This window comes from Phasianus colchicus, chromosome 4, assembly GCF_987193195.1.
Source record: "Phasianus colchicus chromosome 4, bPhaCol1.hap1.1, whole genome shotgun sequence".
Taxonomy (NCBI): Eukaryota; Metazoa; Chordata; class Aves; order Galliformes; family Phasianidae; genus Phasianus; species Phasianus colchicus.
The window spans coordinates 28,146,513-28,160,135 of NC_143439.1; the positions used below are offsets into that span (position 1 = coordinate 28,146,513).

The following is a 13,623-nucleotide window of genomic DNA, read 5'->3' on the forward strand; positions in this document are numbered from 1 at the left end:
CTGCAAGAGGGTGAGGGGTGGAGGGCTGACTTGATTCAGGATGCCTGGAGTACTGTGGGGAGCACAGTGCTGCTTAGTACCCCTTTCTTCAGAGAACTCCTTTATTGCAGTAAACACTTTTTGTTTGCTCTGTTGTATTAGTTTTCTGTCATTTAAATGATTTACGTAAGAGAAGGGTGAGCCTCTAATAGCTGTAGCATTGGTAAGGCCACACCACAACACCCTGTGCTCTGCTTCTTACTGCTTCACTTCTTTTCAGGAATTCAAGAACACGTTGGAGTAAACACAGGGAAATGTCTACTGCTTTGGAAATCCCAGAGAATGTTTAAATCTGCTTGTATCACTGCCCGCACAGTTTTCAGAATTAACTCTGAGCACAGGACTGTTGCTATCAGTTTCATCACGGAAGACACAGCAGCTCCACTGTGTGTGGCCCCCTTCACAAACCTGGCAAACAGTGGGATGAACAATCAGATTCTGGAGATGCATCTGTGGAGAGTTTCTATTCTTCCCTGGTGGAAAGAAAATGTTAGACTTTCTGTGGGAGGATATTGCTTTCCCATTGTTTTAACATTCTTTAAAGGACTTCTTTCATTTACACACACCCTTCAGAAATGTTAATCTCACCATTGTTCCCCTTAATTTGGGGAAAGTGGGAAGGCATTGCTCACTGAAGGATTTTATGTTATAAAGAAGTATTTGGTAAGAAATGTGGCACCACAGATTTTTTGTGCTGCAGAGTGTTAACCAAAAGTGAAGAGGGAGGCCATTATGGTAGAAGTTGTTTAAATAACATTACTATACTTCATGGATATCTTTTATAAAGACTTTTTAATAGCAGCCCTACTCAACTCACATTGCTGTGTATGTGGATATAACACAAATGTCCAGGGAAGATAGGGAAGAGCTTGGCTTGTTGGATCTACTTGTTCCTCAGCTGAGAGCACTCTCTGTATGCCTTTACGGAATGAATTCCCTGGTTTAGCATTCTGTAGGCTGGTGGAGATTATCAGAGGATATAGGACTGCTACAGGAGTCCTTCCTGCTTCCATCTGAGAGATGCCTGGCAAAGCCAGCAAGTACATTTCTTTGGATTGTACTGCTTTTTTCATAGATTCACAGATTCAAGGAATCCTTAGAATTGGAAGGGACCTCCAAGGATCATCTAGTCCAGCTTCCCTGCAATGAACAGGGACATCCACAGCTACATCATGTTGCTGATTGTTTGCCTTAGAAAACTTTGTTCCATGTTTGCTAATCTCAGATGTGGTTAAGCCAAACTTGAAGGGGCTTTTAGGTGGCTGACACTTCTATCGTCATAATTTTGGTTTGTTTACTAAAGCAAACCACTCCTCCATGAACAAAGAGCACAGCAAACCCCAGTGTGTCAAGTTGCTATGGCTCGGCAGATTTTGCCTGCCCAGATGCCACGTGTACACTGGCAAACCGTCCCAGTGCGTTTCAAAGGGGCTGCAGAAGCTGCCGTAGCTATCAGATGAGAAATGGTGATTCAGCCATGGGAACTGGAACAACAACCTAGTCCAGAACCAAACAGCGCAGGAAAGCAAACAGCTCAGATTCGCACCACTTTTGTTTTGTTTTGTTTTGCTTTTGTGAGGTACTCGGCTCTGGAGCGGTCGCATTCCGCCATTCCGTGCCGAAGCAGAAGCCCTCGGCTGGTTGAGGGGCAGCCCCTTCAGGGAGCGCCTGCCGGCCGCCATCGTCCTCCGCGTGGCGGCGGCGTTCTGACATCACACCCCCGCGTGTTTAACACCTGCCGCTAGGGGGGGCAGCGCGGCAGGAGGCCTTGGCGCGGCAGTTTGCGCGGGCAGTTCGATAAAGGCAGGGGAGGAGCGCGAGCCTCTCGGCCCATCCGAGGGGCCGGCTCACCTACTGGCTGCCAGCCAGACAGCAAATCCAGCCGCGGTCTCCACGTGGCGGAAAGCTGTGGCGAGAAAGAATGTGGCGACTCGGAGGGAGTTCCCGCCTTTTTTATGCGGTTCAGGTCCCTGGCTGCAGTGAGTGCCTGAGCTTGTGGATGCCAGTGAAGGGCGGCGGGGCTTCCACCTGTGTGAGGTGTGAGCAGGTGAGTGATCTGCTCGGTGTGGTGGAGGAGCCGAAGGAGGAGGGGAGAGATTAAGGAGTATCAGGGAGTGCGAGCAGGAGATCGGCTGGTGGAGTAACTCTGTGCTGAATGTGTGAGAAAGACGCGGGGGTGACGCCCCCCAAACAATGGTGGACTCCTTGCAGAGGGAGGCAATTGAAGGGAAGAGAAAGAGTGGAAACAGATCCCAGCTTGGCGTGACAGGCAGCCCCCATCCCAACCTACCTCACATCCCCAGGTGTCCCTATGTAATCGGTTTGAGGCTCTGGAGCTTGCAGGAGAGGTGAGTGAAGATGTGATGGGAGGTCCACCCGTGAGGTTTCCGTTGTGAGGTGTAAAGGCCCAGGAGTAGTCTATCCCCTGTGCTGCAAGATGAGCCAGCGGGGACAAAGGCCAGCGTGGGTGAACAGGGAGCTCCTCCTGAGGCTCCAGGAGAAAAAGAGAATGTACGTCCTGTGGAAGAAGGGACGGGCAATGCGGGGAGAATACAAAGAAGTTATTAGGAGAGTCTCCATCCTTTACTGGATGTGATGGGAACATGACCACTGAGGATAAGGTAGAGGCAGAGGTTCTCAATGCTTTCTTAATGTCTGTCTTTAAAAGCCAGACGAGTTATCCTCTGGGTACTCTACTCTCTGGCCTGGAAGTCTTGGGTGGGGAGCAGAATAAAGCCCCCATGATTCAGGTGGAAGCAGACAGAGACCTACCACTCCACCTGAACTGCCACAAGTCCATGGGGCCAGGTGGGATCCACTCAGGGGTGTAGATGTCTCTCCACCTGGGGAGATTCAGATTGGACATTAGGAAATACTTCCACACTGAGAGAGTGGTCAGGCACTGGAGCAGGCTGCCCAGAGAGGCGGTGGAGTCACTGTCCCTGGAGGTGTTCAAGAATGTTTAGATGTTGTACTGAGGAATGTGGTTTAGTGGGAAATATTGGTGTTAGGTGGATGGTTGGACTAGGTGATCTTAGAGGTCTTTTCCAACCTTGTTCATTCTATGATTCCGCATACGTGCAATCCTAGGGGGTTTTCCTCAGATTTCTTTTTCAAGCAGCAGCAGAGGGAAAAAAGGAAAACATATTCCAGTGCATCTCAGAGAGACATAAATTAATTTCTCCAAACCCTGATGAGAGACAGGAAAATCATCTTCACAGTGGAGAGTTGTGGCACAGACTCATTATGTGTCCAAACCCAGCCTGTCCCCAGGTTGGATGGGGTCCTGGGCAGCCTGATCTAGTGGGTTGTAACCCTGCCCACAGCAGAGGTTGGGACTAGGTTGGTTTTAAGATCCCTTCCAACCCAAGCCTTTCTGTGACTCTCTGGTTCTGTCCAAGAGCTCACAGCAACTGTATGCAAGCTTTGTGCTTTATGTATTGAATTGAATAGAGACAGGAAAGCATCTGTTGCAGTAAAAAATATACCGAGGTACGCAAAGAAAGAAGAGCAGGATCAACGAAACATACCGGAAATTTTACCTAAACCCACCAAAATACAGGGAGCTCACTGGATGACAAGTACCATGTACTAGAAGGTTGTGCATGTTTGACACAGAGGCAGCTAAGGAGCAGAGATCTTGGCAACGATGTGGCGATGTCCCTTAAGATTTTTAATGAATTCCTTTGCAGTTAACATGGGTGGTGATGTGTCCTGGTTGTTTTGTGGTGTTGTAGATGATGATGATGATCTTTTAATGAGCTGATTGTTTCATTCCTCACAGGTCCAGCCTGTAATCTGTTGCTTTTGTTCATTCAGAAACTAGAAGTTTTTCAGGAGAGCTTGGCAAAAATCCCTTAGCCAGGGATCCAAGGGCATCGTTCTCTCTCAGCTGTACAGCTTCTCATTAATATTTGAAAAGATTTAGTGTGGAATTTAGGGTTGGGGTGTAGTATTTTATAAGCTTATTTCTAAATTCATAGATTCCTAGATTTTTCAGGCCAGAAGGGACTATTATGCACATCTTCTCTGACCCCCTGCATAATGTAGGCCACATTTGTTTAAAGTTTCAATTTGCTTTCCTGAGCAAACTTGTATACGTTATCTATAGTTTGGTACAGAGGAGTAGCTAGCAAAAAGGTTGAAACCCATAAATATTATATTAGACCACCTGGTGCTCTGAAGCATGCTTCTGAATGATGGCTGCTCAAAATGGAAAGCAGTTTGAAAGATAGGGACGTACAATGATGTGACTGTTGCAAAGAGCAAATGAATGGCTCCACATTAGGAAGAAGTTGTTTCCAGGAGCATCGTTTCTGTTCAAGTTTTATCTTTTTTTTTTTTTTGGCAAATGCTCATTCACACACAACCTTTATTTTAGAAGCAGGGAAGCAAAGAAGGGAGACAAAGGTTTCAGTGGGAGAGCACAATAGATGTGAATAACTCATTAATGATGAGCCTTCTCAAACTGACAAGAGAATGCCACTCACCAAAGGGCTACATTTACAGTTAGAGGTATAGCACACAAAAAATAGCCCAATAGCTACTATATTTGCTATATTACAGAATAATGATTAATTTAAATAGTAAGAAAATCTATTTGGTATTTACTGACATCCCATTGTGTGATTGAAGATGTGTTGAATGGCCCAAGAGAGATGTTTCTGTCTTTGCATCTCTGTTTTAAACAAAGATAAAAAGGAAAGGCGATAGGAGCCTCAGGCTGAACAGCCACCTCTGTGACAGCAGCCCAGGCTTTGGTGGTCTTGCTTTCACTCAGCCTATTGCTCACGCAAGAGCCTGCAAGAAGTGTTTTACAGCTGAGCGCAGACCCACCACATAACAACCACAGGTTCTGTCCTGATGATTAACGTTAGCTGTTTGAAATAATCCAAATGCTGCTCTCTGATCTGATAAAAGAATAAATACGTTGGGTGTGAATGATGGGAGCTAGGGGGAAGAACAGGGAGGGGATGGGGACAGGTTTTTGTCAGGCTCAGTTTTCTGAAAGTGGAACAGCTTTTGAGGGGAAAAAAAATATTTTTTTTCCTACAGATGTTAAGTGCCAGAAGATTGCCTCAATCTGCCAGTCATGTTTTACCAGAGTGCTCTGCAGCCTATCTGGTATGGGAGAGCAGGAGAGATGTTCCCAGCAAACAGCAGCACAAACTCTGATGGCCCCGTTCTACTGACAGTGCTTCCAAACGTGAGTCAACAAGGGGAAGTACTTCAGGTTCCCATAGACACCAAATTCAGCAGTAAATCTCTACAAATCACTGTGTATGAATTTGCCAGCTTTTTGCAATTGTTACTCTGCTCGTGTAGCCATCTGTGTGTCTTGCTAGGCTTGCCCCACTTTCCACCAGATATCTAAAGGTATGTCAGTAGTATAATACATACCTGCTTACATGCCTCTATAGAAAGAAATCAGCCCCCAGAAAATGAACCGTTCTGCGTCAAAAAAAATGTTTAATAAATACAACAAGGTGTAAAAAGGCATGGTGTGTACTAAAAAAGAAAAGTGAAACAGAATTCTTCTGGGTAATGTGCAAAGGCATTCTCATTTACAAAGCTAGAGATTCTAAATTGATTCATCATTTTACTGTTTCAGTTTATGATGTAGTTTGGTTTTCATTAACCTTTTGCTTTAAACACTCATCATTAGGTTCTTGTTTTAGGAGATGTTATAATCATTTTGTAATCATATATAATCAGGTTCTGATTGTTGTCTCTTACTGCATCAACCGCTTTCTTCTGGCTCTAAGGTCATAGTGTTTCTCTTCAGGCCTTTTAATATATGCTACTGATCTTTTTGTTAAAACTGGGATTACCTCGATATGATACAAATATTGTAAAAGATTTATGTATTGCTATTGCATTTGTTGTCTTTACTTAAGTGCCTGCCCTGGAGACTCAGATCAGTTGTGTTAGCTGCAGGTGGAACGAAGTACTGTGCTTTTTGTTGTTCTAGGGATGTGTGCCCAAAAGTTAAGTTCTTTGGGGGGAAACTGCGCTGTGTGACTATATGAATGGACAGCTTTCTGATACCTGCTGTGCAGACACTTGTATCTGAAGTGCTGGTTGAGCCACATTAGTTTGTGTATGGAAGGAATTCACTCTCTACTATGACCTGAAAAGAGGTTGTGGCAAGGTGGGGCTCAGCCTCTTCTCCCAGGTTGCAGTGATATGATGAGAGGGAATGGCCTCAAGTTGCACCAGGGTAGGTTCAGGTTGGATATTAGAAAAAATTTCTCCTCAGAAAGAGTGGTGAGGCACTGAGACAGTCTAGCTAGGGAGGTGGTAGAGTCACCATCCCTGGAGGTGTTCAAGAACCATGGAGATGTGGCACTGAGTGACATGGTTAGCAGGCATGGTGACGATGGGTTGGCTCTGGACTGAATGATGTCACTGGTCCAACCTTTATGATTCTATCACTCTATGATTCTATGAACTGGACTTTTGTGATGAAATAAAAATGCTTCTTAGAAGTTTTTGTGCTAAACTGAAAGGCAACCTACAGTGATGAGCTCTTGTTAGAACACCTATCAGTAATAATTTTAAATTTGAACAAGAGAATTCTACTTCTATCACTGTAGGCCTCCAGTTTCTTTCAGGACTGCTAGATGCTGAACAGATATATATGATACTAATTAAATCTCTGATTTTGAAGTAATGAACTTATACCTGTGATGTTTATTAAGAAGGATCTTAGTTTCTATGCAGCATACAAAGAATTCGTATGTTGAGTTCTGACATAGCAGTATTTGTTTATAGCAGTGCTGCCTCCCAGAGTAGTCAGTGAAGGAGAAGGAAGCACTAAGAACGGACAGAGAAGAGGTTGGGTGCCAACCACAAGCTGGGAACTACATCTGCCATTTCCTCTTGAAACAGCACTTTGTCCTCCAAGCACATATGACTGAGTAGGATCTTTGCTTTGGTGTGTATGGAGCGTAACCCTGATCTCCAGTCTCTGGACCATCTCAGTCCTTTTTGTATTTTATAATATAGTAATCTATTATTTTTTGGTTTATTTTATTTTATTCTATTTTATTTTATTCTTCCCACCCTTATAGTTAGAACTGATACAAGTGCTCAGGAAACCCAAGCTGTCCCATTATTGATTTAGGGGCTGAGTAGAGCCCATCCGTGCATCTCAGCCAGCAATGAAAGTAACTTCCAGGTATAAACTTTCAGATCAGAGATGTGGGACTGAACAACAGGCTGTTGTCAGCCATCCAGGAACTCATAGTCCCCCTCTCCAACATTTCTGCTTAGTCATTGAAGAGTAACTTTCAGAGAGTTTCCCTGCCAGGGAAATGTAACCTGTTTGACTTGTATTATGAAACTATTGGAATATTTGATGATCATTCTTATTATCATTCATTATATTACATCAAATAATTGGGAATATGTAAAAGAATAGGACTTACCTCTCTATAATGACTTCCAAACCTGGAAATAACAAAGCAGCAAAAGAAGAGCAGCTAGCTAAATTTTATTATTATGAGTTTATCAAGCAGCTACCAATGTATCCACAACTACATCCCCAGATGCTGTGACATATCTCTCGGTGCTTGACCCTAGTCACAGCTGTGCAGTGCTTTCTGTAAAGCACTCACATAAAGACACCTAAGAGCACATGCACAAATAGCAGTGCAGGAGTCTGAGACTCTCTCCCAGGCTTATTCAGTTCTGTGGTGTGGATGCTTCCAAAGCACAATTGTTGGAGAAGTTTTCCATGACTGTGGACCAAGCACTTTCACAGAGGTAAACATGGACAGCTTTTGTAGACATGGTAGAAGCTTTTGGTAGACACGGTTTCATCATTTGTGAAATAAATGGGGAAAGGAGCAATAAGAGCAGCTTCTCCAAGCATTCCCCTGTTAAACTCTGGGTTGACCTTAACAGAAGAATGCTGCACCTTGGATCCACTTGCCTTCTCAGTCCACAGCCATCTTGTCTGCACTGAGTGCACGAGGGAGCCCTTATCGGTGATCTGGGTTTATTCTTTGCCTTCTGCTTCAAGTCAGTTTAGCTCAGTCTCTTTTTTTTTTTCTTTTTTCTTTTTTTCCTGGTCTTTTCTCCCTCCTGACTTAAGCCGCTGGTCTATTTATTAATTTGTTTTCCTGATGGAGTAGCATCCAATGATAATTTGTTACTGTGGAGCCCATAATGACTTTTAATTGTGGCTCCTAATGTCACACACTGTCATTTAAATCTCAATGGCTGTCACTTCCTCGTTCTTTCCCAGAGAAAATACGGCTTTTTCCCCCTTCAAACATCTGCATTAGCACACAGTTTATGCCTGCCTCGCTTGGGCTAAGTGAGTCACAGAATGCCAGCTTCTCAAATTATTAGCTTCTCTGACTTAGCCATAGTGGAAAAATAAGCATCATCTATTTGTTACTTTCAGTGGACTCTCAGGATACAGAAGAAATATTGCAGATTTAAACAAACATCTTGCAGATGCACTTGTGGTTTTGTTTGTCTGAAGATCCCAGTCTTGTGGCGCTTGCTGTCTTCCTTAAAATGAGGCAGAATAATCTGAGCAATTACTTCTATGTCTGTTTTCCCAAGCAGACTGCTGCACTGAAGTCACTGATGTTGTCCCTTCTCATTGTAGTGGCATTGAGTTTCATTCCCAGAACTTCCAGCTAAGCAGTGTTTCCCCGTTGGTATACATAGTAGTAGGAGGGTGAAGTTGCTGGGTAAATACCAGCAACAGTGTAGTAGTATATGATTGCAGCAAAGTTCTCACCCAAATAATATGTTGTGTTGGAAATTGATCAGTCAGAAAGTTGATATTTTGTATTTAGTGTGGGAAGCCTAAATGTGGAGGAACCTGCAGTCCTAATGTCCTCAGTGTCTGGCTCAGCTCTCCTGGCTGTGGGACCCAAGTGCACCTATTGCTTATTCTTGTTCCCCCTTTTAGCCAGGAGGTAGTTCCTGACCCTGCCAGCACTGCTATCAGACTGCCAGTTTGGCTTGCCATGTAACATTGTAATGTTAGTTGTCTTTGGGGAATAACTCTGGGATTTTGGGTTCAGAAACTCAAATTTCCCAGCTGAAGCTACCCTATGGCTTCTTTAAGCTTGTCAGCAACTGGAACTTTTGAATTTGGGAACTTGTAGCTGTGTGTGATATGTCATCTCTGCTGCAAAAATGCCCCTGAAGGAACACACAAAGGAAACTATGTGTTTATATGGTATCCTGTGCTTAAAAGAGACAATATCACTCTGTTTGTTATAATACATTTTTTTCTAAAGTTTAAACCAGATTAACTGTAGTCAAACAGAACAACAACCCAGCACATGCCCAAAAGGAAGCTGAGAGTTTCTGAGGAGCATAGCGGAGCTGAGCACACAGCTCTGAGCAGAAGAGAATTGCAGTCAGGTACACGTCTTTTCCAGGTCTGACTCCATATGCTTTCTTTAGTGAGCCCATTCTCACTGTGTAGTGGAGGTAATGTCTACTTGAAGGTTAAGATCTGTGGAAGTTCCTACTGATAATTGTTTGGTTTTGTTTTTATTTGTTTCTTCATCTTGAGTCATTACATCCTTCTTGTTTAAGTTGTATAGTTATCGGTAGTTGGTGTTGTCAGCCAAAGAGCAGTGTTAGGTCTGCGCTTTGTAGAAGCTGCTGTCAGATTTTTCTTATTTCTTCAGTGCAAAAGAATGAATCTTTTTCCTTCACTGCCCTATAAACGATACAGTGTTATACAGAGCAAAGTGACAGAGTCATGCTTAGAATCATAGAATCACAGAATCATTAAGGTTGGAGAAGACCTCTGAGATCTCCAAACCCGATCCCAGCCCATCCCACCATGCCCACTGACCATGTCTCCAAGTTTCCTAAACACCTCCAGTGACAGTGACTCCACTTCCCTGGGCAATCTGTGCCAGTGCACCACCACTCTTTCTGAGAAGAAATGTTTCCTAACACCCAACATGAACCTTTCCTGGTGCAACTTAAAGCCATTCTTCTTATATCATAGTTTAAAAAGGTGTTTAATGTGGGAGGACCTCATCAGGCTGTGTCTTCATTGCATTCCCTGTGCGAGCACACTGTTGTTTCCTGATGGGAAGTGTTGGCACTCGTTTTCAATAGGCTTCTGTACTTGCACTTTGGTTTGATTGAAAATGTATTTGCTTTTATTAATAGGAATGCAGATGGGGCATGGCTGTAGTGTTTATTTTTTAGGGGAGGAGGAGATGTTTAAATGGGCAGCTGGAAAGGATGTCACAGGTTAGTTTCTGTGATCTGAGATGCCCCAGCAGAGATCAGTGCAACATCTGCTTTGCTTGCCTGGTGCATACCTACATATTCATGCGCAGCTTTCTGAACTCTCAGGAGATGTGCGTTTAGGAAGCAGAGTTCCAGTGAGCCGTAAAACTCCTGCTAGAGCTGATGGGAGATGAAACATCTTTTGTCTGCCATAGTTGCATCTACAGAGAATTTTTCAGGCTAAAAGGAAAAGGCAGGTCTTTTGATAAGTGCTTGTTGTCTCACCTGGCTCCTGATGAATGCAAAGAGCAAATGAGAAATGACCGAAAAATAAGCATGTGCTAAGAAATGGGCTATCTGTTGTGTTGGAAATTGATGTGTTTTTGTGAAGGTCCCTTGAGCCAGAGTTGTGTGAGCAAACCAAGCATGAGGGTGTGATGTTCCACCCTGGCAGGAGGTGGGCGGCCCCACTCTGAAGAAAGGTTTCCAACACATCCAGCCAAGAGTGTGGAATGTGCCTCTCGCTGCAGCCAGGCTTGCTCCCCAGGGCTGACTGAATGCAGGGAGATGGATGAACAGCATGAGAGAACTGTTGCAGAAGCACCTGAGAAAGGGGATTTTTTTTCCTTTCTTTTCCTTCTCTCCCTTTCTTCCTTCCAACAGGCAGCTTACAATCATTATGTGGATTTGTCATCTCATTCATTATTTGGTCACTGACTTCTGTCCCACCAGCATTGTTGATATGATGAGCACACGCTATTCCTAGCTGGTCCTTGACTCTTAATTCTAACTGTGGATGAAGCAGTGTGGAGGCAGAGCACACCAGGAAGATGCTAGGACATATGACAGTACTGGCTGGAAATCTTATATAATCACAGAGTTCTATGGAGAAGGCCTCTTAGATCATCAGCAAGTCCAACCATTAACCCATCCCCACCATGCCCACTAACCATGTCCCTCAGTGCCACATCTCCAGGGTTCATGAATACCTCCTGGGGCTGTGACTCCACCACCTCCCTGGGCAGCCTGTGCCAATGCCTCAGCGCTCTTTCTGAGAAGAAACATTTCTGTCCAACCTGAACCTTTCTTGGCAAATTTGATCCCTTCTCTTTGCCTCCCTGCTCCTCTGGAGAAGAGCCAGTATGTGTTTTCAAATCAATATATAGCTCACTGCTCTCTCAGCTCAGAAGTCTCCTGGGTACGGCAGTCACATTAAGTTTTGGCATTTGTGTCCTAATATAATGAAGAACAATTTAAAAACAAACAAACAAACAAAAAAAAACCCACAACTTTCTGAGCAGTGGATAACTTCAAATGCACTAATGCACAGCAAGCGCGGGGAGGATCAAGCTGCCTGAAAAGGCTGCACTTAGAGTAGACCAAAAGTTGTAAACAGGTAGAAACAGATAAGAGAGTATATTTGCTAACTGATTTTTTTTTTTTTTAAATTCCTTTGTTTTGATCAAAACATTTGTTTCTTTCTAATTTGTTTAGAGTGACTGAAAAAGTCATTTAATTTTCTTCTGTTTTTTGGATGTTTCAATGGCTCTGATACCAGTGGAGCATTTTCATGGAACTTAGAATGTGTTAACTGGAGATTTCAGGCTAGAACTTTTTACTACATTGCTATCTGTGCTTACTAAGGTCAACCTTACTTAAGCTTGTTTGCGTTTTAGTGCTTTGTGTAATGTGTTTGATGCTGGAGCAGCTCAGCAAAGGAAATTGATCTTTCTTTCCCAACGGTCTCTTCTGTGCAAAGCAATCATAACTTCTTAAATGAACAGATTCAAAGCAGCATTTTAGCATGACTTTTCACCCACTGCTTCTCGGGGGAAAGCATGTCCCAGGCAGGTTGGCAGGAAAACTCTCAGTTGCAAGAACACTGGAGACACTGAGCAATGCCCTCAGGGAGCAGTGGCAGACAGCAAATCACTCCATCTAGGCCTGCAGCGGAAATCTTGGTAACAGGACTCTGGGTCAGTTCTGTTGCCCTATTTGTAATCCAGTGTGTTCTTCTTTTGTTGTTTCCATTAAATGCTCTATTTGGGGTCATTGCAGTCTTCATCTAATCTGTTCTCAGTTTCTGCCTGTTCTTCACTGACAAAGAAATGGGGACTTTGATACTAACAAGGAGGTAGATGTGTGCTGTGTAAAGAGAGCTATGGGGGAAGAAAGGGATTTGCTTCTCTGCACTGAGAACAGCTCAGTTCCATAGGGGAGTGCTGGAGGACATTGCTGTTGGGAACCTGCTCAGCAAGGACAGCAGGACCCACTGGGTCCTGAGCAATGCCATAGCTGCGCCTCTGCCTTCTCTTATCCTTCACCCTGCATGAATTCCACTTCAAGGGAGAGCTTTTCAAAAACACAGTGTTTGTTTAATCACCAAATTAAGGCCTTGATCCATTTCCAGTTGAAATCAAAGGCGCAACTCGGATCGGTTTCGGGAGTGCTGGATAGGAGCCTGAAGAAGTCAACACTTCTGGGGTCTGCCCTACTTTGAAACTCTGGTAACAAATATATGGGTACTGCAGAGAGGCAAACATGGAGGGCTGTGTTTGCAAGGACTAATGTGTAACACTAGGAACATAAATACTTTTAAAAATGTTTTATACAAATGATTGTTGCCATAAAGCTGGAATAGTGCAGGGCTTCATGCATCTTAGAAATGTTTTGACATAAGAGCCTGAAGTAGGATTTAGTAAGATTCTTGTGCTCTAAAAAGTACTCATAATTTTTGCTTAATTTCTCCATGTTTTCTCGCACTTTAATAGTAGTGCAACAAAGTAGAGGGACTAATCTCAGTTAAAAGTAGAAATGCCGAGATTAAAGTGCACTTCTGTTTATTTTTAAGGGCAGTAGGTTAATATGAGAGCTCTATTGTTGATGTCAGCATCACAAGCCAAAGATAAACACCACTTTTCTGCACTTAGATCACATTTTCAGAACATTATTCTTCATTAATGAGTATTTTCTTCTGCTGAGAAAAAGAACGACTTAGTCGTATGCTTATTGGCTACCAATATTAGTCATTTCACAGCTGTTCTGTAAAATATTTATTCTGTGATGATCTTTTATTTCACCATCTTTTTTGAATTTTCATTTCCATAAGTTTTTACAATGGAATTATTTCCTTTTTAACAAAACAATTTGTTTCTTTCAATTCTAAAATTCTTTAAATGCTTTTATTTCTGTTATTGTATCTTTATTATCATTTCCTCCAGTAAGATAATAGAAGTGTGATGCTCTTGCTATCAGAAAAGCTCATAATTCCTTGTAGGGAAGAGCTGAGAATGTCTATTTACAGGACTGTTCTGTGTTCTGTCTCTGTTTTAATTTATTGTTGGACAAACAAGTTGCTTT

General features: G+C 43.2%; 1 protein-coding gene across 3 annotated transcripts in view; it reads left to right on the forward strand.

Annotated features, from left to right (window-relative positions):
• CDS1 (CDP-diacylglycerol synthase 1) overlaps nucleotides 1-13,623 on the forward strand; it is a 287,455-nt gene that overhangs the window by 146,478 nt on the left and 127,354 nt on the right. The window contains exons 1-2 of one of the 3 annotated variants that reach the window (XM_090139029.1): nucleotides 887-2,387; nucleotides 5,095-5,245. The gene's annotated coding sequence lies outside the window, so the exon portion shown is untranslated. Of the gene's footprint in view, nucleotides 1-886; nucleotides 2,388-5,094; nucleotides 5,246-13,623 lie in introns of those variants that run through there. The other 2 variants (XM_090139028.1, XM_090139027.1) reach the window with 2 other exon arrangements.